At 39.0% G+C, this 11,286-nt stretch overlaps 1 pseudogene; it reads right to left on the bottom strand.

Annotated features, from left to right (window-relative positions):
* Window positions 1–301: 301 nt before the first annotated feature.
* Window positions 302–10,996, bottom strand: LOC118837463 (annotated as a pseudogene).
* Between the last annotated feature and the right edge of the window lie 290 nt (window positions 10,997–11,286).

The raw sequence follows: 11,286 nt of genomic DNA, 5'->3' as shown, positions 1-11,286 counted from the left end.
GAAGAACTCATGGAGGAAGTAGTAATTGTGCTAAAACTTGAAAGAAGCTAGACATTCTTAGAAGCATAGGAGAGGAAGGAAAGTTGGTCATGGTCTTTCATTCTCCAAGAGGACCAAAATGACGTCACTATATTAGAGTCAAGCTACACTGCCTCCAACTGTGGCTGATCAGAACCCAGAATGCTCTACCACAGGTCAAGTGCAATTACTCCATTTGGGGTGAATTCTCTAAATTTGCACATCTTGCTTCTCGCAACTAGTAGGCATAGTTCAATTTATTCCTTGTTTATAAAAAAAAATATTATGTGGTTGCCACAACAGTAGCCTGGGTCCTCTGGACAAACGCATGAGTGTGAGTCTTCACAGGATGGTTGGTGAATTCCTGATAGGGAGACTTAGTGAACACAGTCTTCTTCCAAAGATCTGGGATTAGATACCTTTGTGTTTTGAAGATGCATCAAAGGTAGCTTTAGCCAAGTTACCCAGAGTGGCATTATAGCCCCTTGCAGAAGTGTATCCAGTCATCATCAGGAGCTTCTTAGGCATAGGAGTGGAGGCAATGCCAGTACTTCCAGGCTCAGGGATCAGATGCACCAGAATTGATCCACAATGTTCAGTGACCTTTTAGGGCACTGTGTGAGGCTTGCCAATCTTGTTCCCCCAGTAACCAAGTCTCACTGGAGTGATGGACAGCTTGGGCAGAATGATAGCACCACAAATAGCTGTGGCTACTTCCTTAGAACACTTGACGCCCAGGCCAACGTGGCCACTGTAGTCATCATTGGCCACAAAACTCTTAAACTTGTTGAGTTGTTCAGCTCTAGGTTGTTCCTGAACAGGCAATGATCTTCAGAACCTCATCTTTCTTTTTCAAATTTAAAAAAAAATCATTTTAGACTCAAACACCAGAACACAAACACAGAATAGAAAAAAGAAACAAAAACAATGTTGGAACTTAAAAACAAAGTAAGAAAGGGGAAAAAGCATGCCAGGTGCATAGCAGGATTCAAAGTATGTAACAACAGATTTTCTATAGCTATAGATATATACATACACATATACATAAATACATACATATATAGACATATACTTTCCCAAACAAATTCTACTCCTGATCTTTGTTTTTATGTTTGTGCATACCTCTTGTTTCCTATCCTTCTTGCCTTCTCTACTTTACTTCTACCCAAGACCTACTACTCCTGTTACTTACCTACTGCCCTCCAAGGATCCCTCCCCTATCCTCCCATTCCCATAAATCTAAACACATTTTTATAGCCTCCTATAACCTGTTGCCCACCCTCCCCTCATAGAGATTCCCTCCATTATCCTCCTGTTTTTATTGATCTAAACACCATTCTACACCCCCTTTAATCTATTCCCTCACCCTCTCACCTAAGGATCCCTCCCTTGTCCTTTCCCCCCTCCTATTCCCTTATCATTTTATTTCTTCTAAATATATATGTATTGTGTCTTCTTAAATCTACTCCTGATGAAAGTAAGTTACCAGAATTACCAGCCCTCCTCCCCATCTAATCCCCTATGTTAGTTCTTCCTCTCATACCTCATTAGTATGAAATAATTACTCTTTTCAGCAGTTCCTAAATGGTTTTATTTCTACAATTCATATCATGCTCAGGTTTATCCCAATCTTTCTTATGAGCTACCCAATTATTAGCAAGAATCTTAGACACACATTTTACATTTTACATACATAAAAAGTAAATGGTCTGTCCTTATTGAATCCCTTGTAATCAGTCTTTGGTAGGTACCTGTTTCAACAATCTGGCTAGCAGCTGCTGTGGGGGGTGTAAAATCAATGACAACCGGCTAACAGAACACTGCAATCCCAGGTTCTTTTGATCTGCTTTACTAAGGAAAGCAACATTAAGGGGTTAACAACCTTACTTTAATCCGACATACAAATATCATTCACTTAGTTCAGGGGAAAAAGCCAGCACCCTGAACTTCAGAGCAAATACAAACAAATTACTAACAGACCAAATACAATTCATAGTTACCAAAAAGCATCAACATCTGAGTTCAGCTGGAGGGCTCTTAATTACAGCTGCCCAGAGTCTCCACATCAGCACATAGCCAAGAGTGAGAGCCCTAAGCAAATGGCTCTGTCTTCCCTTTTACACAGTTTCAGACATTATCAAACATCACCTGAGTGACCAGAACTTAGGCTCCTTCGATTGGCTCTGGTGTTAGCACCTCCCTTCATTGTCCCCACCTGGGTCCCCACCTTAGTTACCAATTCACACCCACATAGGCTTAGCACCTAATAGGGATTTGGGCCTGGGGCTTAGCACCTAGTAAGACTCAATAAAAGACACTTAATTAATCATTTTAAAACAGTAACAAAGTCCCAACTTAATTGATATTACAGTACCCTATGTTTCTCTTTCCTCTTGTATGTCAAATCTTCTATTAAGTTCATTTTTTTTAAACAAAGTCTTGAAAGTCTGAGAGGTGATCAAATGTCCATTTTTTCATTCAGGATTATACTTAACTTTGATGGGTATGATACTTTTGGCTGGAGCCCCAGTTTTTTTTTTTTTTTTTGCTCTTAAATATATAGTGTTCTAAGGCCTGTGGTCTTTTAATGTCTCTTCTGCTAGGTCTTGTGTGATTCTAATTGTGGCACTATCATATTTAGATTATTTTATTCTTGTTACTTTTAATATTTTATCCTTGAGCTGGGGGTTTCAGAATTTGACTATAATATTCCTATGAGTTTTCCTCATAGTATCTCTTTTAAGTAGTGATTGATGGATTTTTAAATTTCTACTCTCCCAGCCTCTTGTTCTAATGCTTCAGAACAATTTAATTATTTCTTGTATTATTGTACCAATATTTTTTAATCTGATTTTTTAATGTTTTCTCTTCTTGATCTATTCTCCAGATCTGTTGTTTTTCTTATAAGATGTTTCACTTTCTCTTCTATTTTTTATTATTCATATTTTGTTAAATTATTTCTTGATCTATTATAATTTTGCTGGCTTTGCCTTGCCCAATTCTAATTTTCAAGGTGTCATTTTCCTCCTTAAGATTCTGGATCTCTTTTTCTAATTGGTTGACTTTCCTTTCATGATCTTGTTTTTCTTGGATTATTCTTATTTTTTTTAGTTTTTCTTCCATCTCTGTGATGTGATTTTTAAAGTTTTTTTTTTAAAGATCTTCTATGAATTCTTTTTCAGCAGGTGACCATTTGACATTCTTCTTTGGGGTAGAAGGGGGTTTATTTACTTCAATATCCTCCTATGAAGATGAAGCCTGGTCTTCTCTGTTCTCCTAACAGCTTTGCATGGTTAAATTGTTTCTCCTTTGCCTGTGCATTTTTTGTGGTAATAGCTTAATTTTTGTAATCACCTCTAGCCCTAGGGTACGAGGGATGATGCCTTTTCTCCCAGATCTTCAGTCCTCTTCTCTAGCCTGGAACCAAAGCCAAACCTCCGACCTCCTGTAAGTGTTCACAGCCAGGGACTTTCTGCCCCACTGCTTCTGCACTCACTGGGCATATGCTCTTTCCTTCTTGCCCCGACACTCTTCGCAGCACAGCTGCGTCTGGTGTTCTTTGTTAGCAGAGGTTCCCTTGATCTTCCCTGGCTCAGACATCCAACAGATGCTCAACTCACCTCACTATCTAGGGGGTAAAAATTCCTGTGGCTGGTGTTGAGGCAGCTTCTCAAAGCTCAGGACCTTAGCCTGGAGGTGTTTAGTCTTCACAAAGACCAAACTTTGTCTTGGGATTTTTCTTCCAATCTTCTCAAATTAAAATCAAATAAAATGTTTTACAAGAAGTCTTTTCCTATATCCCTTAATTTTAGTCTCTTCCCTCTGTTAATTATTTCAAATTTATTCTATATGTAGCTTGGAACACCTGCTGTGCCCCTATTCTTATATTTTTACCCACACTTTGTTCACCATAAGGTACTTTTTTGTTTCTTTTGTAGGAGGAAATCTTGAGAGCTTGGAATTCTCTAACCTACTCCAACATCTTCCCAGAATCCTCTCCAAAACCTCATCTTTCAATGAAGATTCAGGAAGAAATGTATGATCTCAGACTCCTTGATAGGAAGGGAGAAAAGATAGGTCTCTTCCAAAACTTGATCTTCATGTCCTTGACTATCCAGCCCAGCTTAATGACAGGAACCCACTCCTTGTTTTCGGGCTTTCCTCCCCAGAACCAGGGGCTTGACCCCAACCTTGGCCTCCATTTCAGAAGCCGCAGTGGAAGTCACCTTGGCACCAACTTTAGGGTCTCCCCCTCCTCCGGTTGCACAGAAGTCATTTGCCATTTAGTGTTGACTAGAAGCAGAATGGGCTATCCATGGCTGACAGACTATGAAAACCTAACACCTTATACAAGAATAGAGGAAGTGAGGGATAGAATGTTTCATGTAGTAAATTTCTAGCAAGTCAGTTTGGCTGGAATGTAGATTGTGATGGAATTAAATGTGAAAGTGTTTCAGAGACAGAGAGAAGGTATAAAAAAGAGATGCTTGTCCCTGGGGCTTTTCTCTCCCTCTAAAGGGAAATAATGGAGGATAGACATAGGAAATCTCTTCACAGATCCTCCGCTATTTAAGAAGGGCACCCAGAGAATTTTCTACATCACTTTCCACTTCTGATACTTCATCATCTACAGAAACTCCTCATTCTGCAAGATGAAATACACTTGGAAACTCACACATCTTTAGATCCTTTCCCAATCTGGCTACATGACTTTATCACGCTCGAGTGACAGATAACCTTCCCTCTACCTCCCCATCCCCCTTTCAGCTTCTTTTTAATATGTTGTCTCTCCCATTTGATTATGAACTCCTTGAGGGCAGCGGATATCTTATGCCTTTCTTCGTATCCCTAGAACTTAATGCTTGGTACAATGGTAGGCACTTAATAAGTGTTTATTGATTGATTTTTTTTTAAAGTACTACTTTGCTTCAAGTCTAATGTCAAGCAATTTTTATTCTTTTTTTAATTTAAATTTATTTATTTAACATATTTGGTTTTCAGCATTGATTTTCACAACAGTTTGAATTACAAATTTTCTCCCCATTTCTACCCTCCCCCCCACTCCAAGATGGCTTATATTCTGGTTGCCTTGTTCCCCAGTCAGCCCTCCCCTCTATCAACCCCCCTCCCTTCTCATCCCCTTTTCCCTTCCTTTCTTGTAGGGCAAGATAAATTTCTATGCCCCATTGCCTGTGTATCTTATTTTTTAGTTGCATGCAAAAACTTTTTTTGTTTTTGAACATCTGATTTTAAAACTTTGAGTTCCAAATTCTCTCCCCTCTTCCCTTCCCACCCACCCTCCCTAAGAAGTCGAGCAATTCAACCTAGGCCACACATGTATCATTATGTATAACCCTTCCACAATACTCATGTTGTGAAAGGCTAACTACATTTTGCTCATTCCCAACCCATCCCGCTTTATTGAAATTTCTCCCTTAACCCTGTCCCCTTTCCAAAGTGTTTGTTTTGATTACCTCCACCCCCATCTGTCTTCCCCTCCATCATCCCCCCCTTTCATTTTTTTTATCTTCCTCCCTCTTCTTTCCTATGGGGTAAGATACCCAACTGAGTATGTATGGTATTCCCCCTCAGGACAAATCTGATGAGAGCAAGGTTCACTCATTCCCCCCTCACCTGCCCTCTCCCCTCCTCCCACAGAACTGCTTCCTCTTGCCACCTTTATGCAAGATAATCCACCCCATTCTATCTCTCCCTATCTCCCTCTCTCATTATGTTGCTCTCTCATCCCTTAATTTCATTTTATTTCTTTTAGATATCTTCCCTTCATCTTCAACTCACCCTGTGTCTGCTCTCTCTCTTTTACATATATATATATATATACATATACATATATATATACACACACATATATATGTATATACACATACATATACACACACACATATATATACATACATACACATACACATAGATATATACATACATACACATTCACTTATATATATACATAAACATATATCTATATCTATCTATATATATCTATATCTATCTATCTATCTGTCTATCTATATATATATGCATATTGCCTTCAACTGCCCTAATACTGAGGACTCATGAATCATACACATCATCTTTCCATGTAGGAATGTAAACAAAACAGTTCAACTTTAGTAAGTCCCTTGCAATTTCCGTTTCTTGATTACCTTTTCATGCTTCTCTTGATTCTTGTGTTTGAAAGTCAAATTTTCTATTCACTTCTGGTCTTTTCACTGAGAAAGCTTGAAAGTCCTCTATTTTATTGAAAATCCATATTTTGCCTTGGAACATGATACTCAGTTTTGCTGGGTAGGTGATTCTAGGTTTTAATCCTAGCTCCATTGACCTCTGGAATATCGCATTCCAAGCCCTTCGATCTCTTAATGTAGAAGCTGCCAGATCTTTGGTTATTCTGATTGGGTTTCCACAATACTCAAATTGTTTCTTTCTGGCTGCTTGCAGTATTTTCTCCTTGATCTGGGAGCTCTGGAATTTGGCGACAATATTCCTAGGAGATTTCTTTTTGGGATCTATTTGAGGAGGTGATCGATGGATTCTTTCAATTTCTATTTTGCCCTGTGGCTCTAGAATATCAGGGCAGTTCTCCTTGATAATTTCTTGAAAGATGGTATCTAGGCTCTTTTTTTGATCATGGCTTTCAGGTAGTCCAATAATTTTTAAATTATCTCTCCTGCATCTATTTTCCAGGTCAGTGGTTTTTCCAAGGAGATATTTCACATTGTCTTCCATTTTTTCATTCCTTTGGTTCTGTTTTATAATATCCTGATTTCTCATAAAGTCACTAGCTTCCACTTGCTCCAATCTAATTTTTAAGGTACTGTTTTCTTCAGTGGTCTTTTGGACCTCCTTTTCCATTTGGCTAATTCTGCCTTTCAAGGGATTCTTCTCCTCATTGGCTTTTTGGAGCTCTTTTGCCATTTGAGTTAGTCTGTTTTTTAAGGTGTTGTTTTCTTCAGTGTATTTTTCAGTATTTTTTTGGGTCTCCTTTAGCAAGTCATTGACTTATTTTTCATGGTTTTCTCGCATCCTTCTCATTTCTCTTCCCAATTTTTCCTCTACTTCTCTAACTTGCTTTTCCAAATCCTTTTTGAGTTCTTCTATGGCCTGGGGCCAGTTTATGTTTTTCTTGGAGTCTTTTGTTGTAGGCTCTATGACTTTGTTGTCTTCTTTAGGCTGTATGTTTTGGTCTTCTTTGTCACCAAAGGAAGAATCCAAAGTCTGAGACTGAATCTGGGCGCGTTTTCGCTGCCTGGCCCTATTCTCAACCAACTAACTTGACCCTTGAGTTTTTCAGTGGGGTATGACTGCTTGTAGACTAACGATTTCTATGTTCTACGTTTGGGGGGGAGGTGCCAGCTCTGTCAGAGCCACACTCCTCCTTCCCCAAGAACCCCCAGTCCAGACTGGGCTTAGATCTTCGGCAGGCTGTGCACCCCTGCTCTGATCCACTTAATTCCTCCCACCAGGTGGGCCTGGAGCCAGAAGTAACAACAGCTGTAGCTGCCCCACCTCCACTGCCCCTGGGGCTGGAAGCGGAACTGTGAACTCCTTCCACTCCCGCAGCTTTTCCCACTAACCTTCTCCGCAGTCTTTGGTGTTTGTGGGTTGAGGGGTCTGGTAACTGCCGCAGCTTACATATTCAGGGCGCTAGGACCCCCTCCGCCCGGCTTCTGGTCTGGATGGTCCACGCCACTCAGGCTGGTCTCTGTTCCACTCTGTTCCCAGCTCCCAGCTCCCAGCTCCCAGCTCCCAGCTCCCAGCTCCGTGTGGAATAGACCTTACCCAGAGACCATCCAAGCTGTCCTGGGCTGGAGCCCTATTTCCCTCTGCTGTTTTGTGGGTTCTGCCGTTGTAGAATTGTTTCAGAGCCATTTTTTATAGGTTTTTGGAGGGACTCGGGTACGGAGCTCACTCTAGTCCCTGTTTACCAGCCACCATCTTGGCTCCGCCCCCCAGCAATTTTTATTCTAATGGAAATTCTTAGGGTAAATTACATTTTACACCACTGCTACCACCATCACCATCCTTTTGGTGGGTCTGTTTGCTTCCAGTTTCCCTGCTTCAATCTGTACTCCATTCAGCAACAAAAGTGATTTTTCTAGAACACAGGCCCAGCCATGTTACGCCTCACTTTACCGCTCAGTCAAATTCAGTAACTTCCTATTACCTTCAAGGTCAATTACAAAATCCTGTTTGGTATTCAAAGCTTTTCATATCAAAGCCCTCATCTCAAGGTTCTTAATAAATGTCTTATTGATTGATTTTAATAAATGTTTGATCATCATATCTCTATCTCATCTTTTTCATTGTATTTCAGATAGGAATATTTGCACACATGATTTTATCTTTTGTTTATGAAAGTGCTCAGAGACAGAAAATATCTCTTCAGAATTGCTTTAGATGCATCCACAAAGTTTTGTTGCAGTTTGCCTTTATGAAATAATATATTTTAACGATTTATTTTTCAAGCTACTAATATTTTGGGATAAAATTACTTAGTTCCCATCCAAGTTTGAATCCTTTCTCCAAAGACCACTTATTTATTATAATTTGCATTTATTTTGATAAGTAAAGGGCGACTAATATGCTTTAATTCATTTGTTTATGAGGTTTTTGTGCTCAAGCATACATTCTTTTTTTTGGGTGTAGGTGTCAGGCATATTCCTGTTCATTAAAAGTCTATCATATCCAACTTCTTTTAAATTCTTCTCTGGCCCTTAATTTCTTTCTTATCTTTTTGTTAGATTTGTCTATGTCTGGAAGAGGCACGTTGAGGTCTCCAACAATTATAATTTTACTGTCTATTCCTCTCTGTAAATTGATTAACTTTTCCTTTCAGCATCTAGATTCTAGGTGTATGTACTTTGTGTTAGTATTATTTCATTAGCTACTGTGCCTCTGTTTATGAATGTTTCTGTGTATGTGTTCAACAAATTTTATACTGTTCAATTGAAAGTGAGGTCATTAAATGCCTGGGCCACTCCATGCCTTCCTCTATGTTTATATAATCTTGTCATACTCTACATCTGTGGGAAATAGTTCCTCACAATTCTGCTTCATTTCTTCCTAAGCATTTATTTTTATCCACTTTTTCTTTCTTCTCTTAAAATAAATTTTTTTTTTAAAAAAGAACAAAACCACACAAAGGCTCTGAGGTTGTTTTATTTACCACTTTTTGTGACCATAGAAGATCTTAGGATTTTGTTGTAATTCTTACCTCTTACCAACCCCCTTCCCCCATCAGAAACACTTTTTTATGACTTGATCCTTTTCAATTGCTCAAAAGTGTTTGTCTTTCAGAGTTCTCTGGACTGTAGTGTTTGATTTCAAAGTTTCTTCTCAATTCTGGTCTTTTCCTTGAGAATTCTTGAATGTCCTCTTTACTGTGAAAAATCCATTTTCTTCTTAAAGAATCAAACATACCTGGTTTTGCAGAGTAAGTTACTCTTGGATGTAAACCTTGCATTTTGACTTTTGGAATGTCATAGGCTACACTTCTCCATCCTTATCAGGAATTGTGAGGTCATTATGGATGAGGAAGGAACATAAGCACTCAAAGAGTCATGAGTTGGGCAATATATTACTCACAGGCATACAAGAACATGACTCCTTCACCCCATAATCTTATAGGCAACCTACAATAGTTTAAACACAGAGAGGAATGTTTAACCCAATAAGCGCGCAAGATCTCTTGGGTTTCTACCCTTATATCTGATTGTTGTTGCCTGGAAGATTAATCAGGACTGAGTGGGAGGGAGACGTGAGTGAAAGTCAATCAGGAAGTGGTCTGGAATGAGAACTTTTACTCTCTTTGTTATCAACCACAAGCATGTTGTGATTAACAAAATTTTTTGACTGCATACCTGGATTAGATAAGTTTTTTTAATTTAGTATTCCTAACTGTAAATGTGGCTGACTAAGTCATTTGTTTAGTTTGGTCAATCAGTGTCCTGTCAGTGAGGGTGTAGCAATAGCCCAATCCTCACACTTGCATGATACTGACTGTGTTTTCTTGGTACTTAAACTCTTTCTGGTGGTTGGCATTATTTTTTCCCCTCTGATTCAGTATGTCTGGATTTTGGCTATGGCATTCCTGTATAGTTTTATTTTGGTCTTCCAGGAGGTAATTGGTGAATTCTTTCTATTTCACTTTACTTTCTGGTTCTAATAGATATGGGAAGTTTTAATTTTTTTAAAGTGGTGTGCATCTTTTTTGTGTGATCATGGATTTAAGGTGTTTAATTATGCTTCTTGACCTTTTCAGATTAGTTATTATTATAGTAGATATCATATATATACATACATATATATGTATCTATATATACTTCTCTCTGTTTTTCAGCATTTTGACTTTGTCTTAATATTTCTCACTGAGCTCTATTTACTCCATTCTAATTTTCAGGGAGGCACTACCACCACTGCCAGTCTAAGCTAATTTTTCTTTTTTTTTCTTTTTTTTGAGCTAGATAGAATCCATTTTAATGGCAAAGTATGAAAAAAGAAATTGGCAAAAGAATTCAGAGAAAATAAACTATTCTTTTTTTTAAAAAAACATCTGTACAGAAGATGTGGTATATGTAGTACTTTTCAGAAAGGGAGAAGGAAGTGCATTTTCTAACTGCAACCAATATTCATTGTAGGATGCTAAGTGCAACATTACATGGTGTCTCCAAAATGGAGGACCAGTCAGTTCCTGAACCCTCTAAATACCAGAGCTCTAAGAAGCCGATACAACTTATTTACAAGTATCTCTGAAAGTTCTCTCCTCTCCATTTCCAACACTGGCAACACTAGATTTTGTGTGGTTCTAGGTAGCATCAACTGTACCTTCCTCCTGTGTTGGCATTTCCTTAGGGCCTATAGCAGCACTAGCAACCCATTCTTTTCCAGGGTAACTTAAGGCTGGCGTTTCTGCAGCACTCAAAGTGCCGTTTTTGTCCACTTGAGAAAAGTTCTCCATCATAGAGGGGGGACTCTGAAACTGCAGCTATAGTGTATTCTCAGGTAAATCACCTGGCTCAGAGGGTAGAGAACAAAACTTCACTTCCTGCTTTTCAGAGACTGACATTACAAAGCTGACCAGGTCTGGCTGGCAGGCAGATGGCCAAAGGCCTGGAGAGCAGATGGTATCTGACTCTAGTCCTAGTGACCCCTCAGCCTCTAACTTGAAAGTCTCTTCTGTATTCTCAGGCAGCATTCTTTTAGCCTGGAGGTCCAAGAGTTCATGTGTTACTTCCATGTCCTCATCAA

This window comes from Trichosurus vulpecula, chromosome 1 (genome assembly GCF_011100635.1).
Source record: "Trichosurus vulpecula isolate mTriVul1 chromosome 1, mTriVul1.pri, whole genome shotgun sequence".
Lineage (NCBI taxonomy): Eukaryota > Metazoa > Chordata > Mammalia > Diprotodontia > Phalangeridae > Trichosurus > Trichosurus vulpecula.
Note: the sequence above shows the minus strand (reverse complement) of the source record. Positions and strands in the feature narration are given on the sequence as shown.